General features: G+C 47.4%; 1 protein-coding gene across 6 annotated transcripts in view; it reads left to right on the top strand.

The window, feature by feature from the left end:
* Positions 1-10,795: 10,795 nt before the first annotated feature.
* Positions 10,796-13,330, top strand: part of NUMB (NUMB endocytic adaptor protein) — a 354,591-nt gene continuing 352,056 nt past the window's right edge. For 3 of the 6 annotated variants that reach the window (XM_086937096.1, XM_086937093.1, XM_086937095.1), the window contains exon 1: positions 10,820-10,924. The gene's annotated coding sequence lies outside the window, so the exon portion shown is untranslated. Of the gene's footprint in view, positions 10,925-13,330 lie in introns of all 6 variants that reach the window. The other 3 variants (XM_086937094.1, XM_086937092.1, XM_086937091.1) reach the window with 2 other exon arrangements.

Raw genomic sequence — 13,330 nt, 5'->3', positions numbered from 1 at the left:
TACATAATCAATAATCGATTCTCCATTTTTTGATTTATGTGTAAAAGCTGCAGGGATGTCAGAGGTGAGCCTGCCATTTATTACTAGGCAATCCACCTTAGAAAGACCTTCCAAAATTAATTTCCCTCTTTTGTTGGACTTAATATTCGCCGGGAACTGAGCTTGCGGCATATGGAGAGATTCTTCCTTAAGCTTATTCCTGAACAAGTCGAGGCCACAATTAGAAATTTTGCAGTTGAAGTCCCCTAATAACAATATATGCGGGGGGATGTAGCGTCCATAAGCTTAAGTATAAAGGAGAAAAGCGACTTTAGGTCAACATTAAAGCAAGTGTCAGGTGGAATGTAAGTGTTTATCAGGACAAGCGATTTAGTTGGGCCATCCTTAACCAAATTTTTCAGAGTTACTGCCTGGAACAATTTATTTGGCTCTAAAAAATTCCAATTAATCTTATTGGAGAGTAAACAAGCTAATACACCCTTCGCATGGCCTCTCCTAGAGGGGAGTGCACTACCATCTAAAACATAATAATCTTTTACCATTGTTAATTTCCCCTCCACCCAGGTCTCCTGAAGGCAAATAACATCAGCTTCTAGGGATTGCAAGAATGACAATTTTTCCGGACTATTCTTCAAACCCGCAATGTTCCAAGAAATAATTTTTAAATCAGTGTTAAAAATGTAAATGCGGTTTAAGGGTAGAGGTGGATTTGCTTGAGAGAACGCCAGGCAACCAACTCCATTTAGAAATGTCATCCATCAAAACTGGTTTAGAAGAAGGAAGATTTTTATAGATTACTTGTCGTTCGTTTTTTGATACACATATTTTGAAATCCTCAGTTTTAGATGAGGACCAGTCTGTGGAAACCGGATTTACTCCGTGGACTGTTGACAAGTTAATGGATAATTTGTTACCCCGTTTCTTAATGAAGAAAGGGGTAACATCTATCCCTCTTATTTGTAATTCCTCTGCCCAGTGAAAGATATGATTTAATACCAGTTTAGAATGAAATTTAACCTCTGCTGTTTTCCCTATAGTGGAGTTCAGAAGTGATACCAAGTCTAAATCGGAAGATTGAATTAGTTTTAGACTTTTGATCTCTCGGAAACATTTGAGAAGTACCGATCTATTTAAGATAAGATCGGTATCAAAAAGAGGAATAAAATACAAGAAGGCGGTATCTACACTTTCTTTCTCCTGAATAAGTTCAAGTTCTGAAATTTATATAGCGCACTACTCACCCAGAGGGTCTCAAGGCGCTTGAGGAGGCGGAAGTATTTACTTATCGAATATCCAGGTTTTTAGTTGCTTTCTGAAGGAGAGGTGGTTTTGGGTCAGGCGTAGGTGGGTGGGGAGAGAATTCCAGGTCTTGACCGTTAAGTAGGAGAAGGATCTTCCTCCCATGGTGTATCTGTGGATGCGTGGAATGGCGGCGAGGGCTTGGCTGGATGATCGTAGTTGGCGAGTCGGGGTGTAGAAGGACAGTCTCGTGTTGAGGCATTCGGGTCCTAGGTCACAGAGGGCTTTGTGTGCGTCGGTGAGGAGACGAAACGTTATTCTCTTGTTGACTGGAAGCCAGTGGAGATCTTTCAGGTGAACGGGAATGTGAGCTTGACGAGGGATGTCCAATATGAGTCTGGCTGATGCGTTTTGGATGCGTTGAAGTTTTTTCTGTAGTTTGGCTGTGGTTCCGGCGTAAAGGGTGCTTCCGTAATCCAGTCGGCTGGTGACAAGTGCGTGGGTGACCGTCTTTCTTGTTTCAGTGGGGATCCATCGGCATTGAGCATGCGTAGGATGTTGAAGCAGGATGATGAGACTGCATTGGCTTGTCTGGTCATTGAGAGGGAGGAGTCCAGGATGAAGCCCAGGTTACGTGCGTGATCCGTAGGTATGGGTGCGGTTCCCAGGGCTGGTGGCCACCAGGAGTCATCCCAGGCCGAGGGGGATGATCCTAAGATGAGGACTTTCGTTTTGTCCGAGTTCAGTTTTAACCGGCTGTTCTTCATCCACTCGGCTACTTCCTTCATTCCTTCGTGGAGGTTGGTTTTGGCGGTGTTCGGGTCTTTGGTGAGGGAGAGGATCAGCTGGGTGTCGTCTGCGTAGAAGATGGTGTTAAGGTTGTGTTTGCGTGCGATGGATGCGAGGGGGCTCATGTATACGTTGAAGAGGGTGGGACTGAGTGATGATCCTTGTGGTACGCCGCAGGTCACTTCGTTGGCCTCCGATTTGAAGCGGGGGAGGCAGACACTCCGAGTTCTTCCGGCGAGGAATGAGATGATCCAATCCAATGCTTTTCCTTGTATTCCGATGTTGCTGAGGCGCTGAATTAGGTTGTTATGACAGACTGTGTCGAAGGCTGCGGAGAGGTCAAGTAAGATGAGGGCAACTGTTTCTCCGTTGTCCAGTAGTGTTCGGATGTCGTCTGTTGCTGCTATGAGGGCGGTTTCGGTGCTGTGTTTGGCTCGGAAGCCAGATTGTGAAGGGTCGAGGGATTTGTTGGATTCGAGGAAGGCGGCGAGCTGACTTTTGACTGCTTTCTCAATTACTTTGGCGGGAAATGGGAGGAGCGAGATGGGGCGATAGTTCTTAAGTTCGGTGGGGTCTGCTGTGGGTTTCTTCAGAAGGGCGCTGAGTTCGGCATGTTTCCAGGTTTTCGGGAAGGCAGCGGAGTTGAGGGAACAGTTGATGACGTCACGGAGGTGGGGGGCAATGATGGAGTCTGCTTTGTTGAAGATGTGGTGAGGACATGGGTCGGTTGGCGATCCTGAGTGGATGGAGTTCATCAGGCGGATGGTGTCTTCGGTGGTGATTGGGTTCCAGGCTGGGCCCAGTCCCATAGGCAGATTGGGGACATGCTCAATTACAGGTAAATCCTGAGATGGCTTAACCAGAGGATTAAGGGTTGGGAGAAAAACATTTACAGGAAAAATCGATTCAACAGTTCGAGAATAGCTCGAGGGTCCTGCAGATTCAATAATAATATTCGCATGGTCCCCTTTGGATGCACCAGTTGTGTCATCAGGTAGGTTAGGTGACAACTCTTCAGGGCAGGATTTTTCTGGCGAGGCCTCTAAATTGCTTTCAAAATTAATTTTTCTCTGTCTTTTTTTATAGAATCTTCGGATGGGTTTCCTTTTTTTAGCTCTATTCTTTTTTTGCATTGAGGGTACTACCTTTTCATCATTATTTGGGGGGGGGATCAGCACGTGCCTCTTTTTCTTTTTTTATATGAGGGGTAAATATAGGAAATACAGGAGGCGTTTCCATGTTTTGCATGTCAATCAAGGGTTCTATCTCTTCATCAAGGATGGCGATACAATTGCCTCCAGCTGAAACTGCATTGTCGACTATGAGACTCGCCGGGATAGCCGCTATCTTATTTCCAATCCGACCTTCGGAAACGAGATTCAGGTCCATTTGAACTGGGTCTAAAATTTCCATCTCCTTTGTTAACCTCTTGTCTTTACTCGTGTTCACCAATAAGTTGGCAGACTCAAGATCAACCCGAAATCGGTACCACCTTTATTATGTAATAGGACCCTAAGAATTTGGGTTACCGTATCAAGGACACAATCTGAGTCTCCAACAAATTTTTCCTGTAAAAGTAGAATGGATGATAACAAGTGTTCTAAAGAAGACAAGGATTTAGAAATTAAATTATTGTTGCCAATAAGAGAACTAGGGAGAATGTTATTCATATTAGTGCCAGGGCTAGAGGTGAGGTTTAGCTGAGATAGTGAACAATCTAATTTGTTAGAGGGAGTGCTGCTGTAGAGATGAAGCCTAAGGGTTAAAGGAACTTCTTGAGCATTTGTATTGACCATAGCTTTAGCATGAGCAAGTTCTGAATACCTCTTTTGGGACTCTAAATCTATATCAGGTAATGTAAAATCACCCTCCGTGATTACGGGGGTATGAGGTGAGCCAGGAGAGACTTTTGATTCCTCCTTAATTGGATGTGTTGGATTAAGCACTGCTAACTTAGATAATTTTAAAGAGATGTCATCAGAGGTTTTTAAATTGTTAAAACTAAAAGCCCCAAGGGGGTGATCCATTTGCCTCTGTAAATCTATCAAAACAAGTGGTGGACCCCCCACTATTTCAGAGGAGAGTTTCCCAGGATGGGGCGTTAAGGGAACCTCGATCTGAATGATATTATCCTTAACAGGGAGAGAAACTGCCTCTGACTCTTTGCCCTTTAAATCATCAGAGTTTAGGGCAGCGGTCTTCAATCTGTGGGGCGCGACCCCCAGGGGGGTCGTGGAGTCCTGGGAAGTGGGTCGCAGATTCTGCAGAGTGCAGTTCCTGGCATTTGGCTGATCGAGGGTGCTCACAGCGGAGACCTAATTCACACCGAGGTGTGAAAAACATTAACGCCTCATTAACAAGTAAATGGTCTTTTAAAGACCTGTCAAGTACTTGGGTGTGACAGTGTGTGTGTCCCTGAAGCTGTTACAGCCGGGCTCACATACATGAGCTGGGGGGAGCGGGGGGGGGGCTGGGGGAGTGGCTGTAGTGTAGCCCTTTGAGTTCAATGGATGTTGCGCACCTGGAGCTGTGGGTCCCGTGACACGTCCCACGACCCCAGCAGGGAGGCACAGAGATGCCCTCCCATGAGCGGGAAAGAAGAAGGAAGACGACGCAGAGAGATACTGATCCCCCCCATGAGAGAGGCACAGCAAAGGTGGGTGGATGAATGATGAGTGGATGGATGGATGAAAGGCTGAAGGATGGATGGATGAATGAAAGGGTGGATGGATGAATGATGGATGTATGGATGGAAGGATGAAAGGGTGGATGGATGAAGGATAGATTGGTGAAGGATAGATGTATGGATGGAAGAATGAAAGGGTGGACGGATGAAGGATGGATGGATGAAAGGGTGGATGGATGAATGATGGATGAATGGATGTGTAAAAAGATGGGTGGATGAATGATGGGTGAATGGATGGATGAAAGGGTGGATGGATGAATGATGGATGTATGGATGGAAGGATGAAAGGGTGGATGGATGAAGGATATATTGGTGAAGGATAGATGTATGAATGGAAGGATGAAAGGGTGGACGGATGAAGGATGTATGGATGGATGTGTGAAAAGGTGGGGGGATGAATGATGGGTAGATGGATGGATGAAAGGGTGGGTGGATGGATGGATGAAAAGGTGGATGGATGAAGGATGGATGTATAGATGGATGGGAGGATGAAAGGGTGGATGGATGAAGGATAGATGTATGGATGGGAAGATGAAAGGGTGGATGGATGTATGAATGGATAAAAGGTTGCATGGATGAATGATGGATGAATGTGTGAAATGGTGGGTGGATGAATGATGGGTGGATGGAAGGAAGGGTGGATGGGTAAAGGATGGATGTATTGATGGAAGGATGAAAGGGTGGATGGATGAAAGGGTGGATGTATGGATGGAAGGATGAAAGGGTGGATGGATGGATGGTGAAAGTGTGGGTTGATGAATGATGGAGGGATGTGATGAGGTCTAACAGGCGCATTTATGGTTGTCAAAAGTTGATGATGAGGAGTACCAGTTTCTAGAAACTTTTGTCGGAAAGGGGTCCTTACGCCTAAAAAGGTTTTACAAGGGGGTCTCGGCATCAAAAAGTTTGAAGACCTCTGGTTTAGGGCATCAGACACAACTTTATCCTTTCCCCTTTCCCATAAACTGTACAGTTAGCATTGACCTTTCAATTGCAAGGTAGAATTAATTTTACTCCGCAGGGGATTAGATTTAGTTTTAGAACATGACCTCCCCACTAATACTCGGCCTGAACGAAGTTTTTTTGCCGTCATATTAAAAAACAGAAGAGCACAACAGAAAGAGCAAAACAGTAATATATCACTTTTAACCAGAAATAGGATAAGTTCAATGAACAAAGAAAAAAATAGGAAGACAAAATACAGTGACGGCTAAGAGTGCTGAAGTGCCTAGGGGATTTAAAATGCAAAAAACTAAGTGTGGCAAATTAATAGAACAAGCCAAAGGGACGGGCCCAGTCCAGCCTACGACGGCCGCAGACGGTCCCGGGCATTCCCCCGAGACGCTCCCGCGCGGCGGAGGACTGGGCCTGATTATATAGGGAGGAAGAATAGGTAAAGGGGCGGGGCAGGCAGGGAGAGCAGCCCAGGTGGAAGCAATGGGCTCACAGGGACTCCTGGGATATGGAGTCCCTGAAACTATGCTCGCAGCCCTGACTCAGCACACCCCGAGGACCTTTCAGGCAGCGCAGCCCCTTTGCAGCTTCAACTCCCGCTGAAGGATTCAGCGCTGCGGGACCCGCGAAGCGGGTCTGGCGAGGTGTTGTAAGTGGAGGGGCAAAGAACAGCAGCAGCAGCTAGTCCTGTGGCAAGGCAGCAACAACAGTTCCTCAGACAAGTGGAGAATTTCCAGAACAAGCCACAGGTAACCGCTTTTACTCCGTCGGTAAGGGGGCGGGGCAGGCAGGGAGAGCAGCCCAGGTAGAAGCAATGGGCTCACAGGGACTCCTGGGATATGGAGTCCCTGATACTATGCTCGCAGCCCTGACTCAGCACACCCCGAGGACCTTTCAGGCAGCGCAGCCCCTCTGCAGCTTCAACTCCCGCTGAAGGATTCAGCGCTGCGGGACCCGCGAAGCGGGTCCGGCAAAGTGTTGTAAGTGGAGGGGCAAAGAACAGCAGCAGCAGTTAGTCCCGTGGCAAAGCAGCAACAACAGTTCCTCAGACAAGTGGAGAATATCCAGAACAAGCCACAGGTAAACGCTTTTACTCCGTCGGTAAGGGGGCGGGGCAGGCAGGGAGAGCAGCCCAGGTGGAAGCAATGGGCTCACAGGGACTCCTGGGATATGGAGTCCCTGATACTATGCTCGCAGCCCTGACTCAGCACACCCCGAGGACCTTTCAGGCAGCGCAGCCCCTCTGCAGCATCAACTCCCGCTGAAGGATTCAGCGCATCGGGACCCGCGAAGCGGATCCGGCAAGGTGTTGTACGTGGAGGGGCAAAGAACAGCAGCAGCAGTTAGTCCCGTGGCAAGGCAGCAACAACAGTTCCTCAGACAAGTTTTAAAAAAGTAAAGAAATGTCAAAATACTAGTGGTAAGTAAACATGTTTTAATGTATTTCAAAACTAAAAATCTTAATTGAATATTTCAATCTTTATAAATGGCATGCTTTAATTTTCAAAAACGTTTAACTTATGAAACTCTAAATAAAATTTAGAAAGAGTAGACAGTGTCAAATTTAAAGAAAAACACTTGCAAATGGCTAATTTACTGCCCACTGATCTCAGAACTGAAGCAATGCTCCAGTTATTCATTCCACTGTGGTAGCCACTGGAGCAGGAATATGGCCCCTAGGAGAAAAGACATTTGCTTTTCAGTTATTCCGCAAACACCAGCTGATTGTATACAGTAGCTGCACCGCCCCAACCCGCCCCGTCACAATAAAAGCCTTTGAGCACCAATTGTAGGAAGCTGGCTCTGTATATACTATACCAAAGTAAGGTATAGTGTGAACAGAGTCCAGTGGTTCCCCAGAGGCTTAGGTACATAATACTTAGCTCTATTTGTGGTAGTGTGGTCTAGCAGTTAGGCTTATCATATGACTGTGTTAAGCATTTGTTGTACACACTCAGGTAAGAAATTATTCATACTCAATGACTGAATCCAAGAGCAATTGTTTTGTATAAAAAGCGATTACTTTGTTGTTATAATTTTAGACCCAAGAGGAACTCAGTTGCAGATAATTAACAGGTTCAAGAATAGCAATACTTTTAAAACGTGGTAGGTATTGTGTTGTAAATGCAGCTAAATACTTTATAGTTGTTTTAAAAATACTTTGGCAATGTCAATCACACAGTAGCAAACTTAGCAAATGTAAAAGATAGCCATTTAGCATAATAGGCGGAAAATGCAAAGCTATGGAGGCAAGGCAGTTACAGGTAAGTACATGACTTACACATCCAGTCTTCGGGGGTTTGGACCAACACTGGGCAAGGTCATGGTAGGTACTGCACCACCAGCAACACTGGGGCGATTGGGTGTAGATTTCACTGGACCCAACATGAGTCAATGGAGACTGGGGGCACCCACAAGAGGTGCGGTTTGCAGATAAGTAGCCGCGGTTTCAGAGCTTAGGTCCTGGGGTTAGAAGCAAGCACGGGGCCACAGGGAAGCACCAACCTGACACCACCAGTGACCAGGTGCAGGGTGCAAATCAGCGTTGGGCGCCCAATGCTTTTCAATAAGGATCCTCAGTCGCACAAAGAGGCTGCAGGCACGGACCAGGAGGCTGGTTGAAGGAGACCACCGGCTGGCCAGGTAAGTTGAGATGCAGCAGGAGGCTTGGGCACCGTCAGTTGGGCTCCTCAAAGTTCGAGGCCCCTTCAGGATCGATGGGAAAACTTCACTAGACAGGTGAGCAACTCAGAAGCATATGCTACCGACCAGGGGTGGTGAAGTTGGGGGTGTGTGGGTGGGAGAGAAACGAGGGAGGTGGGAATAATAAAAAAAGAAACCTAGCACTTACCTCTTTACTGCTGCCTCTTCTTTCTCTGTCTTCCTCTTGGTAGGAAGCACCCAGCCTCCCAAAATCCCTTGACCAATCACAAAGTTACCTTAGCAGTGTTGTGATTGGTCTGAGCGCCGTGGTTCGGCACTCAGACAGGGGCTGGCAGGCTGTGCATGTTCTCCATACAGGCTGTAATACAGCCTGTGTGGAGAACATGGAGAGTGCCCCTGACTGTTTGTCCGGCCCGAGACAGCCGGCCAATGCGTCATGCGCACTTTAGGTCCAGCCCCACTCCTCCCCCTGTGACGCGGGGAGCCCAGCCTTGCCTGCCTGGCGTCAGCGGCAAGCTGAATAGAAAAAAACTAAATGATAATAATAAACATTATTATCATTTTATTTTTTTGTATTCAGCTTGCAGCTGAAGCAGTGGGGTGACACTCCTTCGCCTTAGCGGAGGAACCGCCATCTAGAGCCACTCAGACTCGGGCCGTGGACATCAGGTGCAGAGTCAGCAGGGATCGCGGTTCCAGCTGAATCCAGAGTCCTTGTAGTTGGATTCTTCTGGACAGGGCACCTGTCCAATGGAAATCTAGTCTTTGTTGAAGCATGGGCCGTCTTCCTCAGGCTTTAGAAGTCACTGGCCACAGGAAAGCGTTGTCTTCTTTGCAGTGTCTTTGAGCAGGAGACAGGTCGGTAGGGCTGGGGGCCAAATCAGTAGTCATCTTCAGGCTCGGCTGCACTGCGTCTTCTTTGTCCTTTTCTTCTTAGGTCGCAGTAATCTGAGGATCAAGGTTCGGGGGTGCCCCTAAAAACTGAATTTAGGAGCATTAAAGGTGTCGGCAGATGGTAGACAATAGGCTACTTGTCTTCAGGGTGACTACACCCTTTGTATGCCCCCTCCCTTCTGAGAGGGGGCATACCCCCAACCTGATTGGCTAAAATTCTTCCATTCAAAATGGAGGATTGGCTAAAGTGGAATCACCTCGGTCTTAGCACCTTAGGAGTGGTCCTGGCGGGGGTGGGGGAGTGAGGACACCTCTCCTGATTACTAATTTCCTCGTTGACCTAAAGTGGGGCTTGGTCAGGAGGCAGGCATCTCCACTAGCTGGAGAGGCCCTGTTCAGCATAACAAAGGGTAGGAAGCCCTTGAGGCTCACTGCACTGAATGCTGTTCCTGTTTGGGGATATGAGAGAAGCACCTCGACCCCCAGCAGGCTTTGTTCCTTACCCATGAGAGCACAAGGGCTCACAAACATGTCTGCGAGTGGCAGGCTGGTGCAGACCAGTCAGCTGAAAATGAGGAGTTGGTCGTTTTTCAGGGGATAGCTGTTTTAAGATGCCCTCGAAGTACATTCTGCAATAAATCCAACACTGGCATCAATGTGGGTTTATTGTGCAGAGATGTTTGATACCAAACTTAAGCATGCAGTAAAGCCATCATAGGGATGTGGAGTTCAGAATGAGAAGCTCCCAGCCCATGAACTCTATATGGCTTAACTGCACTTACAATGTCCAAGAATGGACTTAGACACTGTACTTCATCAAAAACCACTTACTTTGCACTCGAGCGAATGGTAAGTGGTCTTCATTTAAGTTTCTCTCACGTCTTTCCACTCCTCCCCCCTCCCCCTTTACCTGCACGGGCCATGCCTGGAACGGAGTATCATCGGTGTATGACAGGATGTCAAAGCCATGCCGCTCAATGTTATCCGCTAGGGAACGCATGTAAAGATTAAATGAGGTAGGACTCAAACAAGAGCCCTGTGGCACCCACTGTAGAAGTGGCAAAACTGGATTTAAACGGCTCATGAAGAAATGGGAGAGTGAGAGTAGTTTGCTATTTGACTGCAATATAGGTGGCAAAGAACCAAAATGCGTGACTACAGACGCCGTGCAGACTCTGTACAACCAGCGGGACAAGAGCCCTGATTAAAGGACAAACCTACGAGACTGCTGGCCACCCTACTTCTGCCGACGCCAGCTTCAGTTTGACAAAAAAAGCTGGCTCGAACTCCGACAACGACCACGGCCCGTTCCTTGTCCCCGCTGCCCGAGGGCTTTCTCAAACCTAAGTGTAGTGTCGAGCTACTCTTGTAGAACCTATGTAAAGCATATACGCACCTACACTGAAAATAATACCGGCACACATACTGCTGGTGAATCACTTCCGGGCGCTATCTCCCGGAACAACAGGAGTGTACTTTTCCGGGGCTGACAAACTGGGTTTTCCGGGGCGGGTCATTTTTTCCTCCTAACCAATCACTGAGTGCGGTGGGCGGTGCGGCAACTGGGCCCCGCCCAGTACCGTCCCTTTACCTGTCAATCACAGCGAACTGGCGTTCCGATTGCCTCTCCCTGCTTTCGTTTATTGAAGTCGAGTCCTTCATCTATAGAAGTCGGTTGGAGTCGAAAGCAAAGCTGAGGTAAATATGTTTTAAGGTCTTCTGTCTGGTGGTGGAGGAGGAAGTCCCGCGTCTGGCGGCTTCAGCCCGGTGGCGGAGTGTAGGCGGCTCCAGTGTGTCGCAATGAAGCGTTGTGGTCTCACCTGGGGCGGTGTCTGTGTATCACCTGGGAGGCCTCTGGGGGTGTCACCGAGGTGGAACTATCGGTGGTGGGAGCCGGAGTTCACTTGGACGTCCCAGGGAGGCATCTGCGGTAAAACGCATAGACTATCACGCAGGTGACTGGGTGTCACCTGTGTGCATTGTGCAATCACCTGTGAGACCTTTCGTGCGTTACCTGATGCACTTTGGACCGTACCTATGGGAAAATACAACCTCGCCCGAGAACCCTGTAGGCGTCACAGGGGGGGGGTCGAAGGGTCGGTATCCCCAGAGAGGCAGCTGATATGCGCCCTGGGATCTTACTTGAGCTCATTGTGAGGCCACTGGGGTAGGCATCAGGGCATCACCTGGCAAGCATTGGCCTTTCTTTCGAGAGGCACAGGGGGTGATTCGGGGCACCTTTATTTTAACGAGGCATACGTTGCTCTGGATGTAGCCTGGAGGCATTCTGCCACCTGTAGACATGTTAAGGTATGGTATCACACTATTATACTTTCTATTGTACTTGGCTCTGTTGTGGAATATATTCGGGGCAGGGGCAGTGACTAGTCTGGGATGGCATACGAGGCTTTTGGGGGGCACCTGACTTGCCTTGCAGCTTCTTGTGAGGGTATAATTGGGGTGGCCTTGTTTCCAGATAGAAGGTCCAAGTCTCATCACCTAGCAGCCAAAGCCCTATTGTTTTTTTGTAAGAGGAGAGTTAATGCAGGTTAGGATCTTCCATAGTTCAGTGTTTGTGGGATTGTGAAAGACAATTATTCTCAGAACCTTACTAGACAAAACCAGTCCATCTAAAAAACCTTGCATAATATGTGACTTGAGGGATAAAACTGATTGCTGGCAGATGAGGAATGTTACCTGTGGGCTTTTGTAGTGTAGTTGAGGAGGCTTGTAGTTTAGCATTTTAGGGGTGTGTACTGTAGCATTTTAGGGGTGTGTACTGTAGAATGTAATAGGAAATGCCGTATGAGAATAATTGCGTGTCACTCGAACAACATTTGATATGAAATATGAGTAGCACAGAAAGTGTATGTAGGTAACCACAAGAGGGACGTTTAGGGCATTACATGGTAGAGACGTTACATGAATTGACTAGTTGGGTGGGTGGAATACTGCAGGATGAAGCATTTCAATGTCTATTGGATTAACTGTTGGAGCAGCAAATGGGTGTCACTTCGAGTCCACATATTGCCTGAGGTACCTAGTGGGTATGTCACTTCGGAGGGGCAAATCGGGTTTCTAAGTAGACATTGCTTTTGTGCTGTGGATAGTAAGAGCGGTACCCACACATGGAATGTTGCCATAGATAGCCTAGTAAGTGTGATGTGCTTTCTGCAGCTGTTTCTTAGTATTGCCAACGCCAGTGGGAGACGCTGTAATTTGATAAGTATCATTTGTGTACGCCTATGTTTATAGGCGTTGGCACATTAAAGGCAGACATATTGCCGTTACCTATGCGTGTTTGCCTAATGGGTAGCTAGGAGGCTAACTCATTGGGATTGTGGTGCGTGGAACATATAGTAAAGGGGTGCCTGAAGGGTGGAGTCAGTGGATGTACTGACTGGACTTGAATCAGGAACAGGTTTGCTCTTGCAATAGATTTACCTGAGGGGGGTAGTTTTGGGTTTGTTGTTAAATAGGGCGTGGCTTGTAGAGTATTGCAGGCGGGAGGGGGGTATGGGGAGGTGGGTCAACACAAGACATTCACCCTACTTCAGATTCATAGTCTGATCTCTGTTCATGTTTTATGTTGTTGACATTTGTATAGCAGGCACTTTGCCATTTGACGTCTACCATTTTGATTCCAGCAGTTCAGTTGGCTTCAGTTTGTGATTGTGTTACTTGTATTGTGTTCTGATTATGTTGCCCTCACATCTAGTGAAAATTTATTTTCTTTCACAGTTCTTAAATAGTTTGCTGTATTTTTTCCCCCTATACATTCAAATAATGATTTTGTTCGTCTTCTCAGTAAAAAAGTGAAATATGGACAATCTTCCCACAACATTTGTCTTTTTTTTGGGGGGGGGGGCAAGGAGGGGGCAGTTAGGTCGCATATTAATCAAAGTAAGGATCTTATCCGTCTCCTACTGGCAACCTTGGGGGAGTGGGGGGGGGGGGGGGAGGGGAAGGGGAACCTGGTGTACAATTTCATTCAGAGCCTTCCTCACATGCACGTTATCATTTTAAGAATTCGAGTGGAAGAAACATTGGATTCCTTGTGATCTTTGACAGATTAGGTGATATATGCAGCCTGAGGAGCTGCTT

The sequence above is a fragment of the Lissotriton vulgaris genome, chromosome 9 (genome assembly GCF_964263255.1).
Source record: "Lissotriton vulgaris chromosome 9, aLisVul1.2, whole genome shotgun sequence".
NCBI lineage: Eukaryota > Metazoa > Chordata > Amphibia > Caudata > Salamandridae > Lissotriton > Lissotriton vulgaris.
The sequence above is the reverse complement of the archived record's forward strand: the minus strand, read 5'-3'. Positions and strand labels throughout refer to the sequence as shown.